Source organism: Meles meles, chromosome 6 (assembly GCF_922984935.1).
Source record: "Meles meles chromosome 6, mMelMel3.1 paternal haplotype, whole genome shotgun sequence".
In the NCBI taxonomy this organism is placed as follows: domain Eukaryota; kingdom Metazoa; phylum Chordata; class Mammalia; order Carnivora; family Mustelidae; genus Meles; species Meles meles.
In genome coordinates, this window is record NC_060071.1 from 74,574,624 (window position 1) to 74,599,767 (window position 25,144).

Sequence of the window (25,144 nt, forward strand, 5' to 3'; positions counted from 1 at the left end):
GTATCTGAGCGGAGCAGCAGCCCAGTGCAGGGTGAGAAGCGTGTCCACACCAGGGGAAAGGAACAATCACAGAAGGTTGTTTATGCGCAGAAGGATTGATTAAATAAGTAGAAATAGTCAGGATAATGAGAGTCAGTTTTCTCACTGGTAAGAGATGGTAGTTAAATATATGAAAAGTGAAAAAAACTAGAATGAATTGGTGGGTATTGGATTGGAATTAGAGGTATCAGTGTGAACTCATGATTTTGAATATGTATACATACAGAAATATAGATGCAAATGTGTGTTTATGCAAACATACATAAAATAGATATAGATATACATACATATGTATTTGTATATATACATACATATATTTATTGTAGTCCTTAGCTCTGTCCACTGAAAGGGCCTGAGAACAGTGACACCTCAATAGCAATGAGCACACCTAATGCTGAAATCTTGGTTTCTAAATGCCATTCTCCACCAAAGGGAGCCAGAGCTCTTTGGAGAAATGGCTGATTCTAGGGCTGGGGCAGGGAAAGTATAAAAGAAGCTTCAACTATCTTGTGCAGCAAGCAAGTCAGTGTAAAAAGAATGGTGGAGACATGTCAGAAGGATAAAGGATCAAACTTGAAGGGGCTCCCACTGGCCAAATGTGGAACAGTTTGAGCATCAAAATAATGACAGTATAGGAATTCCATAGCCAATAGGGATATAAATAAAAGAATAAATAGAAAATTTGATGAAGAATGGGATGTTTACATAGCCTCAAAGTGCTTCTCCACAAAATACGTAATTATAAAGGGGGAAAGAGTGGCTTTACAGTGGAAAAACCTGGCAGACACCATTTTATTTATTTTTATTTTCTTAAAATATTTGATTTATTTATTTGACAGACAAATCAAAAGTAGGCAGAAAGGCAGGCAGAGAGAGAGGAGGAAGCAGGCTCCCTGCTGAGCAGAGAGCATGATGTGGGACTGGATCCCAGGACCCTGAGATCATGACCTGAGACAAAAGCAGAGGCTTAACCCACTGAGCCACCCAGTTGCCCCTGGCAGACACTGTTTTAATCACACCATCAGTGATGGAACAAATCAGTCATGTGCCACCTCTAGAGAGAAATGACAAGAACAAGGCACAACTCCTCTAAGAGCTCTGTCAGTGAGGAAGCTAATCTTGAAAAAACAAAAAAACAAAAACAGACAAACCCAAATTGAGGGACATTCTACAAAAGAAGCGGCCTGTAATCTTAAAGAGTGTCAAGGTCATGAAAATAAAGGAAAGACTAGGGAACTCTTCAAGACTGAAGAGACAACTAAATACAATGTGTAATTTCTGGACAGGATCCTTTTCCTCTAAAGGATCACCTGAGGGGTGCAGTCAGTTAATTGCCCGACTTTTGGTTTCAGCTCTGGTCGTGATCTCAGGGTCGTGAAATTGAGCCCCGCATCAGGCTTCGTGCTGAGCATGGGGTCTGCTTAAAGTTCTCTGTCAACCTCTCCCTCTACCCCTCCCCAAACCCCTGGTTCGAGTGCATACTCTCTCAGGGGAGGTTGGGGAGTACATTATTGGGACCACTAACAAAATTTGTATGAGGGCTGAGGATAAGATTGTAACATATATCAATGTTAAATTCCTGATTTTGATCATTCTACAGAGGTTATCTAGATGAAAGTGCTTATTAGTAAGAAACGCACCCTGAAGTATTTGAGATGACAGGGCATTTCACAGTTTAGACTCTGCAGGAAGAAGACTCTGAGTCAGAGTTTAGTGTCCAGGATGTTTATTAGGGAGTGCCTTTGGTATTGACACCTGTGGAAGGGAAGAGGTGGAAACAGGCTTGGACAGAAAGAATACCAAGCTGTGTGTAAGGAAGGCCCAGCAGCCTCAGTTAACCCCATGAGCGGCCCTGGCACTGAAATGGCCCTTCATTACTGTCCCAAACCAGGCTGCCAGGGCTGGGCTTTAAATTCACGCCTTGATCAGGCATTGGACATGGGCCATTTCCCAAAGGGTGTGAGCTTTGATGAGGCAGCTCTCTGCAGCTGTAGGAGCTGGTAACTGAGGCTATCTGCTGATGGTCCTCCTAGTAGCCCAGACAAGAAGTCTTGCAAAGGGAAATCTCAGGGGCTCAGCACTATGTTCCTGCCCTGTGTTGCTCTCAGATCCACTTCTTCATTTTTGTTGGGAAGTAGCCTCTCCAGGTTTCAGATGAGCGTCTCCTCCTGGGAAAATGTAGAAGAGGAAGGTTTGTAGGACAATCTACAGCCCTCTGCTGCAGCTGTTTTGGGGGTGTTACAGGATTTCTTTTTCTTTAGTGCCCATGGTTCTTAGTCACACTGCTTTGAAGATTGAAGAGAGAGTAGACCAAAGAGTGGTGGGTGGCAAAGCAAAGATTATTGAGCCCTGGTACAAAGCTCCCCAAGAAGGAAGGGCTCTGAGAGGGTTGCTGATTTGGCATTTAGATCTAGGGGTTTTTATGGACTTGTTGGTGGGCTGTTTTAATCTGATTAATCCTCCATGCACCTGTCACCCAATCAGGTTTTCGTCATCTATTTTTCCTGTGGGAAATGGTGGAGGGTTCCCTCCAGGATGGTGTAAAATCCTCTTGAGGGTGGTTTCCTCTTAGGGTGGTGGCCCCTTGTCCCTGCCTGCCTTTCTTCCACCTATCCTTCATCAATATTCTTCCCTACCCTTATTGTATAACAGCAAACCGAACTTCTTCTAATGATCAGGGTAAATACCATGCCAAGATTGTTCCTCTACTTATAGCCCACTCGTTCCTGAATCCTAGGAGCCCAAAGTGCACAGGCAGCAGTTTTCATTAGTAAATCAAAGCAACTCTTGTTGTACCATCTGGTAGAAATATTCGCCTTTTAGGAACCAGGCCTTCACCCTGTGGAGTCCAGGATAGCAGGAACAGGAAGCACAAATTTCCCAAGGGCCCATTGGGAGTGATGATAAGCAGGACCACTCCTACTTCCATATTTTTCCTCACAGACCCATCTATTCTTCCTGTTGGATACATAGCATCGTATGAAGATGGTATGAAGATCTTTTATTCAGTAGATTTAACATATCCTGAAAGATGGTACTCAGAGAATTTCACCTGAGCTAATACTTCAGCCGTGCCTTCAGCAAAGCATCCCAATGCTCTGTCAGGCCAGAAGCTTCAGAGTGCTACCATAAGTGATATGACCAGTAGATAACAGTGTCATAAGTTTACTCTCACACCTTTTTTTGCTGTAAGTTGGGTTCCTTGGTCTGATGCAATGTTATGGGAGGTCCCCTGATGGTGGCTCAAACATTGTATAAGGCTAGGGCAATGCCTGAAGACCAGACATCTAAACCCTTACCGGTAGTATATGTTCTCTGGCTTTTTCAAGGTAGAAAGATCCCGAAGTAATCAACTTGCCACCAACTGCCTAGCCGGTCTCCTTGAAGAATGGTGCTCTATCAGGAGCTCAGCATCAATCTTTTGCTGTCAAGTTGGATATTTGGCAGTGGTAATGGCTAGATGAGTCCTGATAAGTAAGAACCCATGTTATTGACCCAGAATAATCTCAATCTCTGTCACCATGGCCACTTCATTCATGTATCCATTGTGGCAGCAATAGTGTGGTCAGTGACAGAAGCAGAATCAACTGGCTGAGTCATTTTATACTCAGGATTTATATCTGCCCATCCGCCATTTTGATTTCTTCCCTATATGCCATGTCTTTTTTAGTTCCTATATTATTGCCTTCTTTTGTGCTAAAAAAATATTTTCCAATTCCCTTGTCATTTCTCTCTTTTTCTCTCTATTTATAGAGATACATATGTATCTATCTTTTGAGTTATTTTCTTAGTGGTTGCTTGGGGCATTATAATTAACATCTTAATTTATTTTATTTTATTTATTTTTTTTTTAAAGATTTTATTTATTTATTTGACAGAGAGAAATCACAATTAGGCAGAGAGGCAGGTAGAGAGAGAGGAGGAAGCAGGCTCCCCGCTGAGCAGAGAGCCCGATGCGGGACTCGATCCCAGGACCCTGAGATCATGACCTGAGCCGAAGGCAGCGGCTTAACCCACTGAGCCACCCAGGTGCCCCAACATCTTAATTTATAATGACCTTGTTCAGATTAATCACAATTTAATTTCAATAGTATACAAGAACTTTGCTCCCACATATTCCATTCCTTGTACCCTCTTTGTTTTCTTCTGCTTGTACAGACTGAGCAGTAACCTTATTTGGTGCCCATCCATTTTTCAGCAAGTGACACCATGCTTTATTAACTATCTGTATAACTCTCTGTAGGTCGGGTACTCAGGGCCGCCACTTTGATCTTGCCACTCATTATCATAATTGTATCCACATGATTTCTGACAGTTGCATGATGCCATCTGGCTCAATTATTTCTGGGTTGTATTATGTCCATTGTTAATAAGGAGCTCAGGTTTATAACAGCTTCCCCTACTTATAAGTCCGGCCTTCAAAACAAAGCCACAACTAGACTTCACAGTGATCATGGTGCCATTTACCAACACAAGCTTTTTGTTTTGGTAGACACTGTACTCCAGGTCCTCCCATGGAACAGTCATCTGAGGGTTTTCTGATCTTACTTACTAATATATCCACACCAGCACTCCCTTGTCCCTGAACCCTTTTTTCAAAAATTGAGGTAACATGAACATACACAAAATTCTCCATTTTGAAGCATACAGCAGTGGTTTTTATTTTTTATTTTTATTTTTTAAAGATTTTATTTATTTACTTGATAAGGAGAGAGCAATAGCAAGAGAGAGCACAAGCAGGAAGAGCAGCAGGCAGAGGGAGAGGGAGAAGCAGGCTCCCCACTGAGTGAGGAGCCTGATGCGGGGCTCAATCCCAGGACCCTGGGATCATGACCTGAGCCAGAGGCAGATGCTTAACCCACTGAGCCACCCAGGCACCCCAACAGTGTTTTTTAGTATGTTCACAAGTTTGTGTAGTCATTACAACAATCAATTTTATAATATTTCATCCCCCCAAAACGTGACCCTGTGCCAGTTAGCAGTCACTCCTCATTCTCCCCTACCGACAGCCCCTGGCAACCACTCATTCACAGTATGTCACTATGGATTTGCCTCTTCTGGACATGTCTTTTGAATGGAATCATAAATGTGGCCTTTTACGTCTGCTTTCTTCCACTGTGCATAATGTTTTCCAAAGTTTATCCATGTTGTAGCATGGATCAAAGTTTCATTACTACTATAACTGAATAGTTTTCCATAATACAGATACAGCATATTTCATTTATCCATTAATCAGTAGATGGACATTTGGGTGTTTCCACTTTTTGGCTATTATAAATAATGTTGTGATAGATAATTGTATATAAGTTTTTGTGGGGACGTATGTTTCAGTTCTCTTCAGTATTACAAAGAAGTGGAATTCCTAGGCCAATTGTAACTTATGTTTAACTATTTCAGCAGTTGTCACTGTTTTCTCAACTTGCTGTATTGTTTTACATTTCTACCAGCAATGTATGTTGTCTCCAATTTCCCTACATCCTCACCAACAGTTATTATTTTCCATCTTTTTCTTATAGTCATTCTGTTGGTGCTAAATGGCATCTCACTGTGGTTTATTTTTTAAGATTTTATTTACTTATTTATGAGAAAGAGCACATGTGCATGAGAGAGGGAGAGAGGGAGAGAGCGCATATGCAAGCAGGGGGAGGGGCAGAGGGAGAGGGAAAGAAAGAATATCAAGAAGACACTGCACCAAGCACGGAGCCTGACATGGAGCTCAATACCAGGACCCTAAGATCATGACCTGAGCTGAAATCAAGAATAGACACTCAACTGACTGAGCCACCCAGGTGCCCCTCTCACTGTGGTTTTGATTTGCACTTACATACTGACCACTGATGTTGAACATCTTTTCATGCATTTGTCGTCCATTTGTGTACCTTCTTTGGAAAGATCTCTATTGAAATTCTTTGCTGTTTTAGAATTGGGTTATTTTTCTTCTTTTTATTGAGTAAAAGAGATAGATAGATAGATACTGGATATTAGACCCTTATTAGATACATGATTTGCAAATAATTTCTCCTATTCTGTGGGTTGTCTTTTCACTTTCTTTTAAGATTTTATTTATTTATTTGACAGAGATCACAAGTAGGCAGAGAGGCAGGCAGAGAGAGAGGGGGAAGCAGGCTCCCCGCTGAGCAGAGAGCCCAATGCTGGGCTTGATCCCAGGACCCTGAGATCATGACCTGAGCTGAAGGCAGAGGCTTAAACCTCTGAGCCACCCAGACGCCCCTGTCTTTTCACTTTCTTGATGGTATTTTTTTTTAAGATTTTATTTATTTATTTATCAGAGACAAAGGAGAGAGAGCACAAGCAGGGGAACAGCAGGCAGAGATAGAAGCAGGCTTCCTACTGGAAGCAAGGAGCCCGATGCGGGACTCGCTCCCAGGACCCTGGGATCATGACCTGAGCAGAAGGGATCCGCTTAACTGACTGAGCCACAGGCAGCCCTCCTGATGGTATCCTTCAAAGCACAAAGCCTTTTAATTTTGATGAAGTCCAAATTACCTATTTTTCTTTGGTTGGCTATGTTTTTGTCTTTGTTTTTAAAGATTTATTTATTTGTCAGAGAGAGAGAAAGGAGAGAGAGGAAAAGCAGGGGAAGCGGCAGGCAGAGAGAGAAGCAGGCACCCCGCCAAGCAAGGAGCCCAATGCAGGATTCGATCCCAGGACTTTGGGAATCATAACCTGAACCGAAGGCAGAAGCCTAACTGACCGAGCCACCCAGGCATCCCATATTTCTCTTAACATTTTAATCCTTTCCTCTACCACCTGCCAAGACATTTATGGTATTTTGACTTCACTTAGCTTGGGTCATCACTTTTACCATGCGTCATAGAAGCTGTCTTATAGCAAGTTTGCATCATTTCCTGGGGGCTTTCTCAGGGTGTAAATTTTATACTTTGGGAAAGCACACACAAATTGTTACCTAATCTCATGTTCTATCTCCCCTTAATCAAGGACCTTCAAAATCTAGTCCCACATGTATTCCTCCACCTCCTGCAGTCTGTGCCAGTTAGATCTTTTTGCGCCTTTGGGGTCTGGTTTCTTTCCTACCTTATCATGCCCAGAATGTTCCCAGCTGGGTTATACTGCCCCTTAACCTTAATTATAGATTTAGTGGATAGGAGGGTAGGTGGGGGCAGATCCCCAGGGCTGACATGTTGTCTGGCCTAGAGGTGTTGGCATTTTCTCAAGCAAACGGAATATGCAGCTCTTCGTCGGGAAGGGTGGCTCACTTCTGCAGGCACAGAGGGTCAAAAGAAATCTGGGAATTCAAGATTGGGGGGGCATCAACTCAGATGTCCCCATTCCACATGTCAGGGTCTCATTCTTTCCCACCCACAGTGCTGTCTCTAGCATAGGACACCTAGCTCAGTCGATAGTTTAACCTTTGGAGCTCGGCTACCTGATGATTTAGCTCGACCTGGTCCGCAGCGCTCTGCCATTCTTCTGCCTGTGATGAAATCCTCTTGCTACGAAAGAGACCTTCTGGCACTCACACTTGGCTTTCAGCTGTCTGCTAGGCCTCTCTCAGCTTTTTTATTTCTTTGTCTGGAGTTTCAGTGGAGCTAAACAATAACCATTCAACTGTCTTACAGTTACTCTTTCCCCCACATAGTGCACCAGCAAATATACTCTCTTTCGCTGCTATACTATTCCAGTTCACCACAGGTGAAGGTCTTAACAGCTGAGCTACTACCTCCTAGTAGCGATCTGTACTCCATCTATCACCAGCGACGAGGTCCTCCTACTAGCAGAGGGGCAAGTGATCCAGATCCAAAACTCCGTTTTATGGTCTGCTTTCTCAGACCTTTCCTGGCTCCAGCGGCAGCAGTTCGGGTTTCCCAGCAAGCAGACTCTGAGGCAGACTTCAGCGTTCAGAATAATTACTAGGGAGAGTCTTGGGATCAACATCTGTGGATGGGAGGGGAAGCAAACAGGACTGGGCAGAGGTAGATGTTGATCTGAGCTGCAGGGGGATAGCCTCAGCTAACCCCACTGCGAGCTCTTGAGTGGAAATGGCCCATCGAGGTTGTCTTACACAGGGCCAGAATAGCCAGTCCTTTCTGTCCTTCCATGATCAGCCATTGATTTCGGGTCACCTGGGAAAAGGAACATCTCCTTGGGCTCTCTACCAATGAAGCCAACCCTGAAGGCAATGATAGCTGACAGCTGTGTGCTGACCACGGTCCCCACAGCTGGGCAATAAGTCCTTCCTTGAAGGGCATCTAGTCCATGCATCTCAATGTCTGCCACAGAAATGTCAGGTTATCTCAAATTGTTAGGGTGAAAAGAAAAAAAGTTTATTATGCTATACATTATGCTCTATGCACAACTTTTCTGTAAGTTTAATTTTTTTAAAAAAGCAAAACAATACTTTCAAAATAAAAATATTTTTATAAATATATTTTTAAAAATATTGTTTCAAAAATGAGCATACCTCTATAAATTAAATATGACTAAAGAAATACCTAAAAAAGAACCCCCTATTGCTGATACAAAGAAAGGGAAATGACCAATTATACCTAAACTTAAAAAAAATAACAAAAATAAAAAATTAAAATAACAAGAACAAGCAAGGAGAATGATGTTGAAAGACAAACATTCATTTGAGTGAGTAAAACACAGATCACCAGAAAAGCTGGTGGGAAATAAGGCTGAAAGGCAAGTTGAGGCTTCATCCTTGCTGACATGACATACCTCAGACTAGGGCAAGAACAGAAAATGCCTGTTTCATCACAGCTAGCCAGGCCTTTAATTTTACCTCACCTCTTCAGAATAGGTAAAGTCTTTTCCAGATTACCTTTAATAATTACTGTTTCCTATTTTCATCTTTCTTTTGTTCCGTCCCTGTCCAAGGCCATCATGGAACTTGGAATGTGAAGACGTCTTTGCTCAGCTTCCCCAGACTGGGATGAAAATTATTTTTAGGATGAATCTCTGAGTCACAGAGGGAGGAGGGAAAGAACCATTTTAATCTCTTCCTTTTCCCTCCTTCATAACCTGCTGTATAGCTAAATCATTTTAAAATTGTGCCTTTTCCCCCCTCTTCCTCAACAATCATTTGCCTTTTATTTTTCCTTTGGAAAGAGTATCTATCAATCTTCATCAGAAGCTTCTAAAAATGGAGGACATTTGTCTTTGCTGAATGGACCAGAGGCTAAATTAAAGGGGATTGCCTTAAGCCACTTTCATGTAAGTAAATTTATTTATTGTAATACTGATTGTTGGGATCTGAGAGGTTATGTACAGCTACTGCTCACCCCCTCTTCACTGTCCCCTCTGCTGCACCTCCGCTGGGCTTTTCCTTCTGCCTGTCCTTGCCTGAGAGTGGTAGAAGGCATCATTGCTCCCTGTGGGGAGATGCAGGAACAGATTGTGTTCTGGCCATCCACCTTCGCAGCAACAGGCATGAGCATGTCTCATGCTTCACTGTTTGACCACATTTCTTTGAGAGAGAAATAACATGGCAACAGGGAACATGGCACTTTTTAAAGTTTCTACCAAATTACCCGATAAACAATGCGGGAAAAAAATCTTAGCCATGGAAGCTACCAAGAAAGTTCTATCTTGGATAAAGTAGGCAATTGAAGAATATCTGGGGAATGAATTGAATGAAAGAAAGAAAAAGCTGACTTAACTTAAAACCATGTTTTAATCTGGCAAGCTTCTGGGTGAAATATTAATAGCATGCATTATTTATGCGGTCGTTCAGCATTTTCACGCGCATTGTCCCAGGTGATCCTTGGAACGACCCTTTGAGGGAAGTGAGGCTGGTATTATTGATACCATTGAAAGAATAAGATTCAGGGGCGCCTGGGTGGCTCAGTGGGTTGAGCCGCTGCCTTCGGCTCAGGTCATGATCTCAGGGTCCTGGGATCGAGTCCCACATCGGGCTCTCTGCTCGGCAGGGAGCCTGCTTCCCTCTCTCTCTCTGCCTGCCTCTCTGCTTATGTGTGATCTCTCTCTCTCGCTGTCAAATAAATAAATAAAATCTTTAAAAAAAAAAAGAATAAGATTCAGGGGCACCTGGGTGACTCAGTGAGTTAAGCCTCTGCCTTCAGTTCGGGTCATGATCTCAGGGTCCTGGGATCAAGCCCTGCATCAGGCTCTCTGCTCAGCAGGGAGCCTGCTTCCCCTTCTCTCTGCCTGTCTCTCTACCTACTTGTGATATCTCTCTCTCTGTCAAATAAATTAAAAAAAAAAAAAAAAAAGAACAAGATTCAATGATAATAAGTGGTGACCTAGGGCCAGGACTCAGGTCAAGTCAGCTGTCTACTGTTGGTGCCGGGGTACCAGACAGATTCTCCTTATTTCAGAATGGAGCCCTCAAGGGTTACGGCTGGGAAACTTGTCTTATTTAAAACTTGCAGGGACTGCTTGGAAGCAGGCTCATATAGAAAAAAAAAGTCATGGGGCTGAGATGTCCTCAGGCTCTCTGTCATAGTAAATACCAAGCAGATGGATCTAAATTGAGGAAAAGATAAATTGCACAAACCTCTGTGAGTGGACAGAAGTATGGCAAATAAGTTTCATTCTGTACTAATTTTGGATAATGTATTTAGGATTGTTAGTCTGAAGCATACTCAAAAGAAAAGGAGTTTGGAGATATGTTTTATTTCAAGAAAGAGAACCATGAGGGGCACCTGGCTGGGTCAGTCGGTAGATCCTGCAGATCTTGATCTCAGGGGCATGAGTTTGAGCCCACACTGGGCATGGAGCTTATTTAAAAAAAAAAAAAAAGAGAGAGAGGGAGAGAGAACCACAAGTTATTGTTGACTTTTCTTAAAGTCGTATAAAATGTTAGGTCTTATTGCTAAGAATGTGGAAAATAAAACTGAAAGCGTTATTTTATCTTGCATTTGACAAAATGATAATGAAACTATACCTGGAATCGTGCACCAAATTCTGCCCCAAAACTTTAAAAAAAGGGGGGCCTTGTAAATACATGAAGTCATAGTAAAGGACCACTAAAATAACCAAGTATGTTTCCAAGAAGACAGTTGCTTTAAAAAAATTATTAAATAAGTGGAGGGTGCCTGGGTGGCTCAGTTGGTTAAGTGACTGCCTTTGGCTCAGGTCATGATCCCAGAGTGTCAGGATCAAGTCCTGCATCAGGCTCTTTGCTCAGTAGGGAGTCTGTTTCTCCCTCTGACCCTCCCCCTACTCTTGTGCTCTCTCTCTCAAATAAATGAATAAATAAATCTTAAATAAATAAATAAGTGGATACTTGGAGAAAATCCTTACCTTTCTGAAGTTTATGTCATAGAGAGCAATTACAATATTCAAAAAACACTTCATTTCCAACAAACATTTATTGAGCTAATATATTATATTCAGGCCCTATGCTCAACACTAGAGTTTACAATGAATAAAACACAGAAGTTCACAAGCATTGTCAGAGAATACCAGACTGGTTGGATCTTTAGGCCAGATGAGCACAGCTTTTCTTGTGTCTTAAGTGGACTGGCATCTGGTTTGCACACACCGTCTCAGGTTTGGTAGGTGCTGCTGGTTGTCAGAGACCAAGCACCCCCTGGGGAACATGAAGTCAAGTTGTTCGAGCTATAGATCTACAGGACTGGATTCTTCATACCACCATGAGGATGAAGTGAAGTTATTACTTTTATTAATTAATTAACTAATTAATTTATTAATTTATAGACAGCATGCCGTGCATGAGCAGGGGGAGGGGCAGAGAGAGAGAGAATCCAAAGCTGATACTGTGCCAAGCACAGAGCCTGACATGGGGCTCGATCCTAGGACCTGAGGTCCTAACCTGAGCTGAAATCAAGAGTCAGATGCTTAAACTGACTAATCCACTCAGGCGCCCTATGAAGTTATTACTTTTTTTTTTTTTTAAGATTATTTATTTATTTATTTGACAGACAGAGGCTGAGAGAGAGAGGAGGAAGCAGGCTCCCCGCAGAGCAGAGAACCCGATGCAGGGCTCGATCCCAGGACCCTGGGACCATGACCTGAGCCGAAGGCAGAGGCTTTAACCCACTGAGCCACCCAGGCGCCCCTGAAGTTATTACTTTTAATAACCTTCTCATTAATGTTTAGTTGTTTACGTAGGTCTTAACAGACACCATCCTTCTCTGTGGTTAGCATTTCTGAGCTAAGAAGGTACAGACGGGCCCTGTAAGTTCAAGATATGTTCCAAAAGCTGACTTCTAACTTGGTTGTTTGCAAATGCATTTTCCCCAGAGAAACAAAGTGACAAACCGGGGTTAGATTCTCAGGCCCATTCTTAGGAGCCCATTAGCACATGTGCAACTCTAGGAGAGGATGAGAACTGTGACCACAACATTGTTTCTATGAGGAAAATGTGGTGCAGCAGCGGAAGAAGGTCTTCCTTCCTCCCCCACTTCCTACCTCCATGAGTAATGAAGCCAGGGTGTTTACTACAGGAAGTGCAGCTCCCGGTGTGGGGGGCTGGGCGCTGTGGCAGCCTGGAATGCCAAACCCACTGGGCAGAGACAGTCTCTCACCTCTCTTGCCCTAAGCCTGTCAGTGAGGGGAGTAGGAGAAGGTGCGCAGTCATTCCCCAACTCACCTTTTCCAGAATAGGGCTCTTGGAATTCTTTTGAGGGGTTCAGAGTCATAATTTCTGGCGACCCTTGTTCAAAAAGAAAAAAATGCAGCTAAAGGTACTGAAACAGAAAGATTTTTCCTTTCTTCTGGTTGCTCTCTCGATTTGTCCTAGTTTTTTAATTTAGATAGACAGTTTATTACAACTATTTAATATCATTCCAAGTAAGGAAATATTTTGTTATTAGCAAGAATTTTATATTGTACAATGCCAGTTTGAAATACAAGAGCATTTAACTCCTATGTGAAATCACCAAAGATGACACAATTTTTGTTTTGTAGTTCATACATGGATATATATTTTCTTCTTACTAGAGCAGTGGGAACATTGCAGAAAACTAACTTAACCATTATTATTTCACTTCTTGATACACACACATTCCACCACTTTGCTTTATTGAGGGGTAAGAAAGGACTGAAAGGAAACGAGAATGTTTTCAGCATAGGGGTTCGTAATACAGAGAAGAAACATTAGAAAGAAAGGGTACAATAGGGCTCCTTGGTCTTTTGTGTTTCTTAGAATACCATTGCCTTCTCTCTGCGTTCAAAGCAAGTTCTGGTTTCAGTAGAAAGCATGGCCTTTCAGAGCTATCAGTACCCCTACTTACTCACCTGTAGGCATAACACACCTTGTATTTATTCGCTTTGTTTTGCTGAATGCAGCACATTGTGGGTCTACTAGAGTTCTGTGCTCATGGGGCCCCGAGAATGCTATGTGTGAATGGGGCAGCAAGGAATGGTGGACGTGCACATTGTGTCTTCTCTTGCTCACGTGTGTACCCCATTGTCTCATCAACTGCACTACAGAACCTGAGTTCAAAGATAAATTGGTTAGGAATTTCAAGGTGGCAGCAATAGGATATTGAACTAGGTATGGGGTCTTTCTGAATGTGGGGTTCTGTATAATGCCCTAGTTATGGGAATGTGGGGGAGGGGGAAGAGGCCTGTGGCAGCCTAGGTGGGGGGCATTCACAAAGATAGAGCTACCCAGGGTGGGCAGATGGATCTTAGGCCTCTTGAGGGCCTGGGCATTTTCCTTTCAGGACACCACACCCAGGGTATTATTAGACACTGTGATGGCTTCAGTCAAGCCCCCAGAGGCAGGTACTGACCTCTAGGGATGATGACATTTTCAGGGAAGTGTACTCTAGTAGTAACAACGACCGAGTGGCAAAATATTTGTCAAATAGGAGGTGAGAGATTGTGGAAGGCAGACCTACTAAAGCATATTGTAAACTAGTTGATAACTTGAGCACTCAGAATGATCAATGTAAACAAACCTTCCACACAAGTTTACTTAGAGTTATAGATAGTGATTCCCATCTTCCCCAAGTGACAGATAGCTTCTCTATTTCGGAGTGTAAAATGGAAGGGAATGACCTTGTATAGTGAAAGCTGCTTTGTCCCCACAGTTCAAAATATTTATCACTCCCCGTGGATCGGCTAAAGGACATCATGTCTATTCTTTCCTTTTATTTGCAGTGGTCATGTGGCAGAAGTCTGGGTTGTTCTCAAAATTACTCCAATAGGTATTTCCCAGTACATTTAAGTGTTTAGTTACATCACCATTATTCAAGAAGTACACAGATTTTTGTTTCATAAAGCAATCTTATTACACAGAAAGCCTGGCTCTGTCTAAAAAATTTAAGTAGCATACTGCAGCTTTTCTACAAAATCCCATTTATCATAGCCTAAGAGAATGATATCATGTTTATAAAGTGTTTACCTGAAACAGGCTACTTGGTGAGAACTTGATAAATGACACTATTACCATTCTCCTGAGGGGAAAGCTCTTTGTTGTTCTATCAAGTGAAATGCAGGATTTCTGATTTTCATTTATACTTGTCTCCCACTGCAAAAAAGCATTCCACTGATCTGCCTCTTAATGAAATTTATATACAGCTTCAATTGATTTTGACTGGAAACATCCTCTTCATATTTTTTTTAAATTTAAATTTATTTATTTAAGAGAGTGTGCAAGCCCACGCAGGTGGGGGGAGGGGCCCAGGGAGAGAATCTTCAAGCATACTGCCTGCTGAGCACAAAGCCAGATGCAGGGCTTGATCTCAAGACCCATGAGATCATGACCTGAACTGAAACCAAGAGCTGGATGCTTAACCCACTGAGTAACCCAGGTATCTCCCCTTTATAATTTTTTTAAAAGATTTACTTATTTGGAAAAGAGGAAGAGAACGTGTGTGCGCACATGTGCACAGGGGAAGAGGCAGAAGGAGAGAATCTCAAGCAGACTCCCTACTGAATGTGAAGCCCGATGCAGGGCCTGATCCCATGATCCATGACACCATGACCTGAGCTGAGACTAAGAGTTGGCCTCTAACCGAGCCACCCAGCTGTCCCGACTTTCAAAAATTTTAACTAGAGTCAATGCTCATTATTCACAGATTCTGCATGCAAATTTGACTACTTATTTTAATTTATATGTCCCAAAGTGTATGAACTATAAACCAGACATCAATCCATTAAGAACACAAGAAAAGCAAAATCAGTAGTCAGCATTTTTTTGCTGTCATTTGCTGACATGCACAGAGTGGTGAAAAATTTGTTGCCCTCTGTGTCTGTTCCCAATGAGGTTGAACGAGGCAGTACTCTGTCTTCTTGTTTCAACTCTCGTGCTATAAAAAGTGTCTTTTCCATGGTCTATTTAGTGCCATGTTTTTTGCCTTTTCTTCTTCTTTTTTGGTGATATAGCTGTTTAAAATGGCCTCTAAGCATAATATTGATGTCGTGGGTAGTGTCCCTAAGTGTAAGAAAGGTGTGATATGCCTTCCAGAGAAAATATGTTAGATAATCTTCACGTAGCATGAATTATAGTACTTTAGGTCACTTAGCAAATCAACAATATATATTAAATTGGGTCTCTTTAAAGAGAAGCACACATAAAATTATATATTGACTGGTTGACAAAAACATTGTGACCAGAGGCTTGCGGGAACCTAACCCTGTATTTCCCCTAGGAGCAATGGCTCCGCAGCCAGTGATTCAGCGTTCTTGGTGACTTTATAGAACAAAGCTACCATGAACAAAGAGTCAACTGTACCTGGCAAAGAATTTCTTCAGTGGAAAGTTATTTTACTTACAAATCAAATTACAATGTGTTCTTTTAGAAACCATGTCTAAGAGAGCAATCATTTTAAATTAAGAGTATAAACATAGACACATAGAAGCTTTAAGTTAGCAAAGACCTTGGATGTTATCACCTCTCTGCAGGCCCGTCCTCCCCCCATTAATTCCTTTTACAGCATCCCTGACAGGTGGCCATTGTTTTCTGATTGAATGCTTCCAGTGATGTGGAGCTCACTTCACCAGGAAGTCCTGTCCACTGTGGCTCAGTTCCAATATTCAAAACTGTCTTTTCTTATGCTAAGCCAAGATCTTCCTCTTGGAAATTGACCTCCTGATGGTTTAGATCTGAACTCCAGAGCAGTATGGAATAAATCTACTCTCTCCTCTGCAGGTTAAGTAGGCCCAATTCTCTCATCTTTTCTTCAGAGAGCAAGATTTCCACACTTTTCCTGGATGTCTCTTCCAAATGAATCCTAATTTTTTTTTTACATATGGTAGCTCTTTTTATGTGATATCTACATTTGAACACACAAGTTCAGAAATCCTGAGCTCAACAACACAGTCAACACTGTGACCTGAATGCTGTTTTGCTTTAACACAGTTTACATTATGTTAGTTTTTTGGTGGTTGCTCACACTGCTTGAGTATTTGTAACTTACTCTCACAGTATCAGGTCAAGCTGAATCTCCCAAATCCTGGCCCTTTCCAAATGATTTTTTTTTTTTAAGATTTTTATTTATTTATTTGAGAGAGAGAGTGAGACAGAGCATGATGCGGGGGAGAAGGTAGAGAGAGAGGGAGAAGCAGACTCCCCACTCAGCAGGGAGCCCAATGCCGGGGCTCAATCCCAGGACCCTGAGATCATGACCTGAGCTGAATGCAGATGCTTAACTGACTAAGCCACCCAGGTGTCCTTCAAATGATTTATCTGAGTGAAGATACTAGACTTTATATTTACTGTAATAAACATTAATGTCATCTTTAAGAAAAAACGTGATTTTGAATAATTATTCTGTCATCTATCATTTCTGATCTCTTTGAGTTCTTAAATTTGTTATCTTAACTCAGAACATTGACAAAAATATTACTCAGGACTAGCCAAAAGGGGGAAAAAAGTCTGGTTGTTTTTTTTTTTTTTGAGAAGTCAAAACCTCAAGATTTGTGTCACTCCATTAGTCAGCATTGTTTGAATCAACCTCTCTCTGCAGTAATATAAACTCATGTCTCTTCATCTCATCCAAAAGGTGTCTTGACTTTTTGAAATGCCCAACACTTGTTCAGTGACATAATAATCCTATCAAGAAAGGAAGTGGTATTTCTCTTTTCTTTTTATTTAAGATTTTATTTATTTTAAAGAGGCAGAGAGAGCATAAGCAAGGGGAGGAGCAGAGGGAGAGGGAGGAGAAGCAGACTCCCTGCCCAACAGGGAGCCTGACTCGGGGCTCCATCCCAGGGCCCTGAGATCATGACCCGAGCCAAAGTCAGACATGGAACCAACTGAGCTACCCACACGCCCCAGGAAGTGGTATTTCTTTGTAATGGTTTACTTGAAAACAATCAATGACTCCCATTAACTGTTATATTTTCCCTAACACAATGTGTTCAATGATTTATATTGTAAAATTTCCAGGGACTGGCATCAAGCTTAGTGGTCTGTATTTTTAAAATCCGTTTTTCCCTCCATCTTGCAAATAATGACATTGGCAGTTTATCTTAATAGGAAGATAGTAATCAAATTGGGAAGAATTAAACAAGTAACCTAATGTGGGGATTTAAACTCAAACAGGTGAAGTGGGAGCTCCTGGGTGACTCCAGACTCACCCCTCACTCATCTCAGCATTCACCAAGACTAGCTAATTCTGCCCCAAGAATATCACTTGTATTGTCATCACCTTTCTGTGTCCAGTAGAGACACATTCTCTCCCTTTCTTTTTCTCTCATGCTTAAACCAGAGTTTGGATTGGGTTTTCCATCACTGTGACAGAATTCTGACTTACTCAGGAAAGGGCAGCTCTTAGAGGACATCAGAGTATTGTTATCAGATTAAGGATGCAGGGCAGAAAAAACAATGGATTCTTCTACCCTCTTGCTGTCTCCAATTTCTTGTTCATCTAACCTACCCTTCCCATGTATGCCAGAATCATTGGTCTAAAATACTAGTTGTATCCTCTTAATGTGTCTCCTACTTCCTATAGCATAAATCCAAAAGTTTTGGCATAAAATCAAGGCCTTTTCAGGTGCTAACTTGTCTTCATTCCCTTGGGCCTGTCAGATTTCTTTCATTCCCAAAGTGTGCCCTGCACATTCATGCCTTTGTACATTTTTTTTTTTTTTTAAATAGGCTCCACGCCTAGTGTGGAAACCAGTGGGGGTCTTGATCTTAGGGTCTTGAGTTTGGGGTTTGAACTCATGACCCTGAGATCAAGACCTGAGCTGAGATCAAGATCAGATGCTTAACTGACTGAGCCACCCAAGTTCCTGCCTTTGTATGTTCTGCTCTCTCATTCAGAAATCTTCTTCTTGATCCTTCCTGATGGAATCAAGCCCAGCTCAGATATTTTCCCTTCCAGCTTAACCTTTCCTGATGTTCTCATTAATTGTTCCTTCCAATAAGAGCAGGTAATTTGCATTTCTGCTCTGGAAGCCCTCATCTCATGCTGCTTTATGGTGTATTTACTTGATCCTTTCCTGCATTACTCCACTACAATAGTGGCTTTCAGACTCTTTTAACAGTAGCATAGTTTGTAGCAAAAATGGGTGATAAGTAGAAAAACATTTTACATTGTTTATCCAATTGGCACATTTATATATATCTTATTTCATCAAGTTTAAGAAATACTTCTATGTTAGTATTTCTGAAATTACGATATAGCAGAGTATCATATTTTGATGAGATTTTATTTCCTTTTTTTGTTGTTTTTCCTTTCAAACAATAGTACATAAAGTAATGGTGTGTCATAATTTATGACATTTCAGACTTGTTGAAATACAGTACATAATGGAAACAAAAGTTTCACAAAACCATATTTACCCTGTGGGCAATGCTTTCTAGTTTTTTGCTCTCTTTCCTTAAGAAGAAAAATGCTGGTCATAATCCACCAAAATCATTTCACTACTTACTACTTGATCATAACCTGCAGTGTGAAAAATTGAGACTATTTACTGAGACACAATAGGATTAAGAACTCAGACGGACTGCAGTAACATGACTTTACATCTCCACTGTTTGCATAAACACGACTTGAATTCCAAGAAATTCTTGCCCAAGAAGATGAAGTTGCAAATAACTTAATTGCAGTTTCAGGAACTTTCTATTTATCTGAACAATAGACTACTGACTGACATAGCCTTCATCAGGATAAAGAGCCTGCTCCTCAACGCAATTACTGTTGAGTTTATCAAACAACTGTTTGCTCTTCTGGCCTTGCTTCAAAACTCTCCCCTGCCTGTAATCATCTTAAATGATTATATCGCAAATTTAGTTCAATCTCAATCGTGCTTTCATTACAAGACTTGTCTTAAACCAGATGCCCTGAATCTTCTAACTATTCTACACTTTCCTCTTTGAGAGACTACTAAGACTTATCAACATAGTGGAATCACTTGCTGTTGTAAGCAATAAACTTAGCTTTGTTTGATCAACAGTTTCTTTTGCTGGTCTTTGCGGGAAGTCAGGAGCTGACACTATAGTGCAGGCTCTCAAGGGAAAACACAGCATTTATTTATTTTCCTCCTACCTCCTCCCAGTGATGAAACGCTGATGGATGAGGAAGGAAAGGTGTCTCAAGAGTCCGAAAGTATCCTATTGCAGGGGCAGTAGGGACCTATAGTGGTCACAGGTGAGAAGCTCTTGCTTCAGAGAAGCTGCAACCACAAATTAAGGTGAGGAGCTCTTGCTTCAGAGAAGCTGCAACCACAAATTAGAAATCCTGCAGTTGGACCAGGCCTTCCCTTTCTCTTGGTTTTATCTATTCGCCATCTCCTCTTCACACCTGGTATTCAGATGGCATTACTTTAAATGTAGAAAATAGGAATTCAAGTTCCATCCCAACCACTTAACTTCAAGGTACTACGTGATCTTTAAAGTGGTTATTTGCCTCCAGCTTGAGGCTTGAAGATGTATCTAATAATGGGTAAGGGGCTGCCAAACGTTTGGTTCTCATCAGAAATGATTAAGTCATTGAAAAAATATGCTGACCCGCGTCTCTAATTTCATAAATACCTACATAAATTTCCCATAAACACTGGAAAGGCTCCTTGGACCCAATAAGCCGTGGTAAATAAAACAAGTTTGTTCTCATCCAAGTGATCCCAAGAAGGCACCAATCTACATTTCCCAAATTCTAGAATTCAGGCCTAGCCCCAGCTCAGCAACAAGCCAGGTGCTCTCCTCCTTCCTGTTTTTGCTTTCATAGTACCACCCCGCCTTCCTGCCTTCCTCCGGTTATACTGATCCTCCTTCTGATCCAGCTGAAAGGTCACCCGTGGCGACCTCACTTAGAAGCATTCTTCCTTCCTCCTTATCCTCAGGCAGAATTAATGACCTAAGCACCAGGCCTCTAACAGCGTTTGCCTGGTACTTCGGCTGTTGCCTTCTAGACAGTCCATCTTCAGGCCCACGCTATAGTGTTCCCCGCCCATCCCTAGGCACATGGCGAAGAAGGCTAACTCCTCTCGGATCGCCCAGTGGCTTGCCAGTCGGAGGTGCGCAGTAAACCACCGCCCCCACTCCCCTCCAAGGAGTTTGGTCACTTTGAACTGTAGTGTTGGGCTAAGGGCAGGGCTAGGAGGGCCTATCTGCCTACCTGTTCGCCAGTCCCCGGCCCAGGCCCCCGGTGGTGGCTGACTAGACTACGTGCCTCTCCCACCGCCCCCGGAGCGCGCGGAGCTCAGTCACCAGCGTTGGAAATTCCGGCGCGTGCAACCGCTCGGGGCCGGGCGGGGGCGGGGGAACCCGTGGAGTGAGCCTGTGACGCGAGGGGGGCGTGGCTCGTGAAAACCCCGCCCCCTCTCCCTCGCCCTCTCTCGCGGGTCGGGGTTACATGGCGGCGACTGCGGCAAAGCGAGAGCCTCGGAGACGCCGCTGCCGCCAGCACAGCCGGAGACCTGAGCCGACACTGGGGGCTGTCCGCGGGCCCCGCACTCCCTCGATGAGCCGGCGAAGTCCCGTGAGTGTGTGTGTGTGTGTGTACGTGTGCGGGGCGCGCTGGAGGGGCGGCGCGGAAGGGCGCCGCGGCGGGCCCGGCGGCGGCGGCGGAGCCGGCTCCCTCCTCCATTGTGTGTGACCCTCCGGCGGCCGCCGCTCAACAAAGGCGCTTTTGTTCCGTCTCCGGCCCGCCCGTCCGCCCGCCGGCCCACCCGCTCGGGCCTGGCCGGCGCGTCCCCGCGCGGTCCGGCGGGCTGGCGGGCGACGGGCCGGGGTCCCCGCGTGGGGCCGGCAGAGCGGCCGGCGCGCCCCTCCCACCCGGCACGCCCCTCGCCGGCCTCCCGGCCCGGCCGCGCCAGCCAGCCCCCGGGCCCCGCCGCTCGGCTGCGGCGGCGCCGCCTGCGCGCGGTTCCGCGGGTTCGAAGCCCGCCCCGGGCGGCGGGCGAGGGGCGGCGGCCGGGAGGGGCGGCCCGGGGAACGTGAGGTGGCGCGGAGTCTCGCCTTCCTGGCGCGCTGCCCTCGAAATGCTCCCGCGTCTCCTCCCCCATCCCACTCGGGTGACTCGGCCTCAGCTGACTCCGGCCGGGCAAAGTCCCCGGCGGACTCGGCGAACTGCGTAGCGCGCTCCGCTCACCCGGCTGGTCTCGGAGCCCCGGAGTCCTCTGCCCAAGTTCTGAGTTCTGGTCGTAAACGAGGTACAGAAAACTTGCCCGGCTCGGAATTGCTCATTTCTCTGCTCCCCCGCTCCCCCACCCTGCTGCCGCCTTTCCTTCCCTGGCTGTTCGGGACGCGGAGCGCTGGTCTGTGAAAGTGCCTCAATGGAAACTTGTTTTGTCCGTCACCGAAAAGGGCCTCTTGACTTGGCGGTGCGTTTCTACCTGCCTTGGTGAGGTGCGTGGAGAAGTAGAGGTCTCTTGGCCGCCTTTTGTTCCTCGGCTTCGTACGACTCCACTGGTTCAGGTGTTACGTGGGAGCTCTGTGAAGCAGGATCTTTTTGATTCCTTTCCTGTTTTATTTTCTCTTTTGCTTGCTCATTGGCAAAGGTCCAGTGAAGTGGTGGGATTAGAAGCCTTACTGCATTTGCAGCAAAATTCCTGTTGTTTTCCTCATTGCTACAAATGCTTTTAAAAGTCAGTATTAACTTTTTTTTTTTTTTAACGATAGAAGATGATTTGTCAAGGAGGGAAAAAAATTTACGGGGGACAAAATGGAGTGCAGACCGCTCCAGAGTAATTTTCTGATTGGGGCTGCTTCTAGCCTTGTTAGTTTTAAAGGTTCTGATTGAACATAGTCTCTCTCTTCAACCTTGGGAAACTGAGGTGGAAACAGTAATTTGACTAGAAGAATGTAGGGTCCAGTCCAAACAGAGCCTGGCCCTGAAAAGGAACTACCTCTAGAGTTTATTATTAGAGATGTCAGATTTTAATGTTTGAAAAATAATCTTGAATTGGGTGGGAGAATCTCTAAGATCTCTAACGGGTAGTTGTTCAAACACGTTTATGAAGGGTTTGCTTGCTATGTGCCAGGAGTGTAAAGTCCTTTCATATATATATGTTACATCACTTAATAAGAATTGCCTAGTGAAACTTGTAAAATTGCTTATTGGTGTTCTAAATTCAGTAATTGCAGTCATCTAGGAAATATGCCAGATTTGAGCAGGCCATGTTTTATTATTTAGATTTTACTGTTCAGGAAAAAAACAACTGGCAAACAGAATTGTTTATAAAAAACCTATATATATATATTTTGGAGTTTGGTTACTTGCAAAGGAGGATTCAGTGTAGTGTTTGACTATTTGTGATTGAGAAAGAATCTAAAGAAGATTGATTTGAAGATGGGTTAAATTTGTAAAAGAAAGAGTATATGTTCTAATGACAAGTGTTAGTACTAAATGTGTTGCAGTGTTTTTGCATAAGTTCATTTAAACATCGTGAGAATTCATAACTGACAAAATAGTGAGGTTTGCTGACTCAGGGTACATTGGTGAAGGGGATGGGGTCTGGTAGGAGGAAGCTCAGAAGTGCTGCAAGTTTTGAGTTGGGTGATGACTCACACTGCCCACGGACTGCTACGTGGCCCTTTTTTTTATACACTGTATTTTTTTAAATGATAGGGCTAAAATGTTTCTATCCACATTATAATTCTCTCTCAAAAAGAACCACAGTTTCTCTAAGAGTAATGGCTTAAGTTACATTTTAAAAGGAGAGCAGATATCCTACAGGTGGAATTTTATAACATTTGTTGAGAGGAAAAGGTGAAATTAATTGCTGGTCAGTTGTTAAAAGTTTGATACTAGCAGTTTTCTCTTATTGAGAAAGATTTGTTACAGATTATTTATAAAAGAATTTTATGGTGTGAGTAGAAATTAGGCTTTTATTTCTCATTAGTAATGTAAAAGTTACCTTTATAATATCTAGAAACTAGTTTAAGTGTTGTGAAAGTGCAGAAGTATTAATCGGATATAGCTCTGAAAATGAACATTTCATTCAGACAGAATTATACAATAGTGCTTTCTCCCAATCTGTATGGATTTTCTATGTGTATTTATGATATATATGAATTTTCTGTTTTAATAAAGACAACTTGAAGTAGGTATTGTTATAGGCACTTTTCCGTCTTTTTAAGTTTTAAAAAAATTTTTATTTTTAAGTAATCTCTGCACACATCATGGGCTTGAACCCACAACCCTGAGATCAAGAGTCATGTGTTCCACCAACTGAGTCAGCCAGGTGACCCTCATCAGTCTTTTTTAAAGATAAGCAGAATGTACAGTTCCAAATTTAGGACCCACACTGAAATTTGGTAATAAGATATTTTGACTAATTGTTAAAAGCCACCTTTTAGCAGGTTGTCCTAAATTAAGATTGGGAGGAAAAAAAGAGTGAATAGCAGTTCGTTTTAAAAAGTGAGAAGAAAAAACTCCTCATCTCTTAGGTTTTTTTAATATACTGTTTATCTTTTCAAAGTGATTTATTTGAAGAGTTTCCTAAGTAGTAAAATGTATTGTTAAAGGGAATTAAATCTTTGGAAAGATTTTGGAAGTGCCTGACATTTATATAGAAGAACTTTAATGAAGTTTAATTTAAACTTTAAAATATATTTCTTATTAAAGGAAATATAAAAATATAAATATAAAAAAGTACAGATTTTCAAAACATCCTGTCACCTAGAAGTTGAACATGTATTTCCAGGGTTGTTGTTTTTCAAGTTTTTATTTATTTATTCGAGAGCACGGAGGCAGGGGAAGCATTAAGGGAGAGTGAGGGAGAAGCAGATTCCCTGCTGGGCAGAGAGCCTGCCATGGGAATCGATCCCAGGACCCTGGAATCATGACCTGAGGCAAAAGCAGATGCTTAACTACCTAGAGCCACTCAGGAGCCCTCCAGTTTTTTCTTTGTTTGTTTTTTAAGAACATAAGTAATTACCTATCATGCATAATCCAGAATTTATGAACAGAGTGGATATTTTAGCCTGTCTCCTTTTTATGAGATACTGCTTTATGAAATGGTGAGCCACACCACTGCTGTCCATTTCATTGTTTGAACTGCCTGTTTGAACCATGTATGACTGTAGGGCCCCTGTTGAAATAGGAGGCTGTCCCAAGGGTAGTTCTTTGTGGCATTGTTGGCTGCCCCACCTCAGCTCTTTCAGCCTGTTCTGTGGACTGTTTACAATGTTGCCTGTTAGTGGCATGGGGATTTTGGTCACTTTTTTATTGCTCAGAGCCTTGACTGAAACTTCACCAAAACAAAACAACAGTAATGTTATTGTAGTTAACGGCTTTTTCCAGGGAGTTGCTTTTCATGTAGAACTGATGCTTTTAAGGTAACAGTAGTACAGGCTGAGTCCTGCATTGTTTTTTTTTGTTTGTTTGTTTGTTTTTTTCCTCCATGAGCTCTGTATTTAGAAAATATAGTGCGCCTCTCTGGTGATTCTTAGTGGTTTGTCTTTCATACACGTCAGCTTTCAGCCTTTTAAACCCATTTCTGAAAATTTGTACAGAGATTGAATATTTATATGGCAAATCACATTTTCCCATTGCTTTTCATTTAAATTTAGAGTGTCTTTTCATGGAAAAAAAAATGGTAGCACAAATATTGTTTGTTAGAATCCTGGCGTTTACTTCAGGGAAGAAAATTCCTCTGCAGAAACCGAAATCTCTGCATTTCATTCTGTACAAACTACATGTTAGTGTTTACAGGGGGTTCAGGACCAATGTCTTTTTCCAGTTACTTGACAGCTGAGGAAACTGAGACCCAGAGAGAACTAAGATCTTAG

The 25,144-nt window shown here is 42.7% G+C and overlaps 1 protein-coding gene and 1 long non-coding RNA gene across 4 annotated transcripts in view; one reads left to right on the top strand and one right to left on the bottom strand.

Moving 5' to 3' along the window:
- Positions 1–1,907: 1,907 nt before the first annotated feature.
- Positions 1,908–20,661, bottom strand: LOC123944467. The gene is made up of 3 exons (XR_006818795.1): positions 20,526–20,661; positions 12,602–12,664; positions 1,908–2,207 (listed from the first exon to the last, which is right to left on the bottom strand). It is a non-coding gene; the product is annotated as an uncharacterized LOC123944467 (long non-coding RNA).
- A 74-nt stretch (positions 20,662–20,735) lies between these two features.
- Positions 20,736–25,144, top strand: part of MAPK6 (mitogen-activated protein kinase 6) — a 40,356-nt gene continuing 35,947 nt past the window's right edge. The window contains exon 1 of one of the 3 annotated variants that reach the window (XM_046008605.1): positions 20,736–20,888. The gene's annotated coding sequence lies outside the window, so the exon portion shown is untranslated. The other 2 variants (XM_046008606.1, XM_046008607.1) reach the window with 2 other exon arrangements.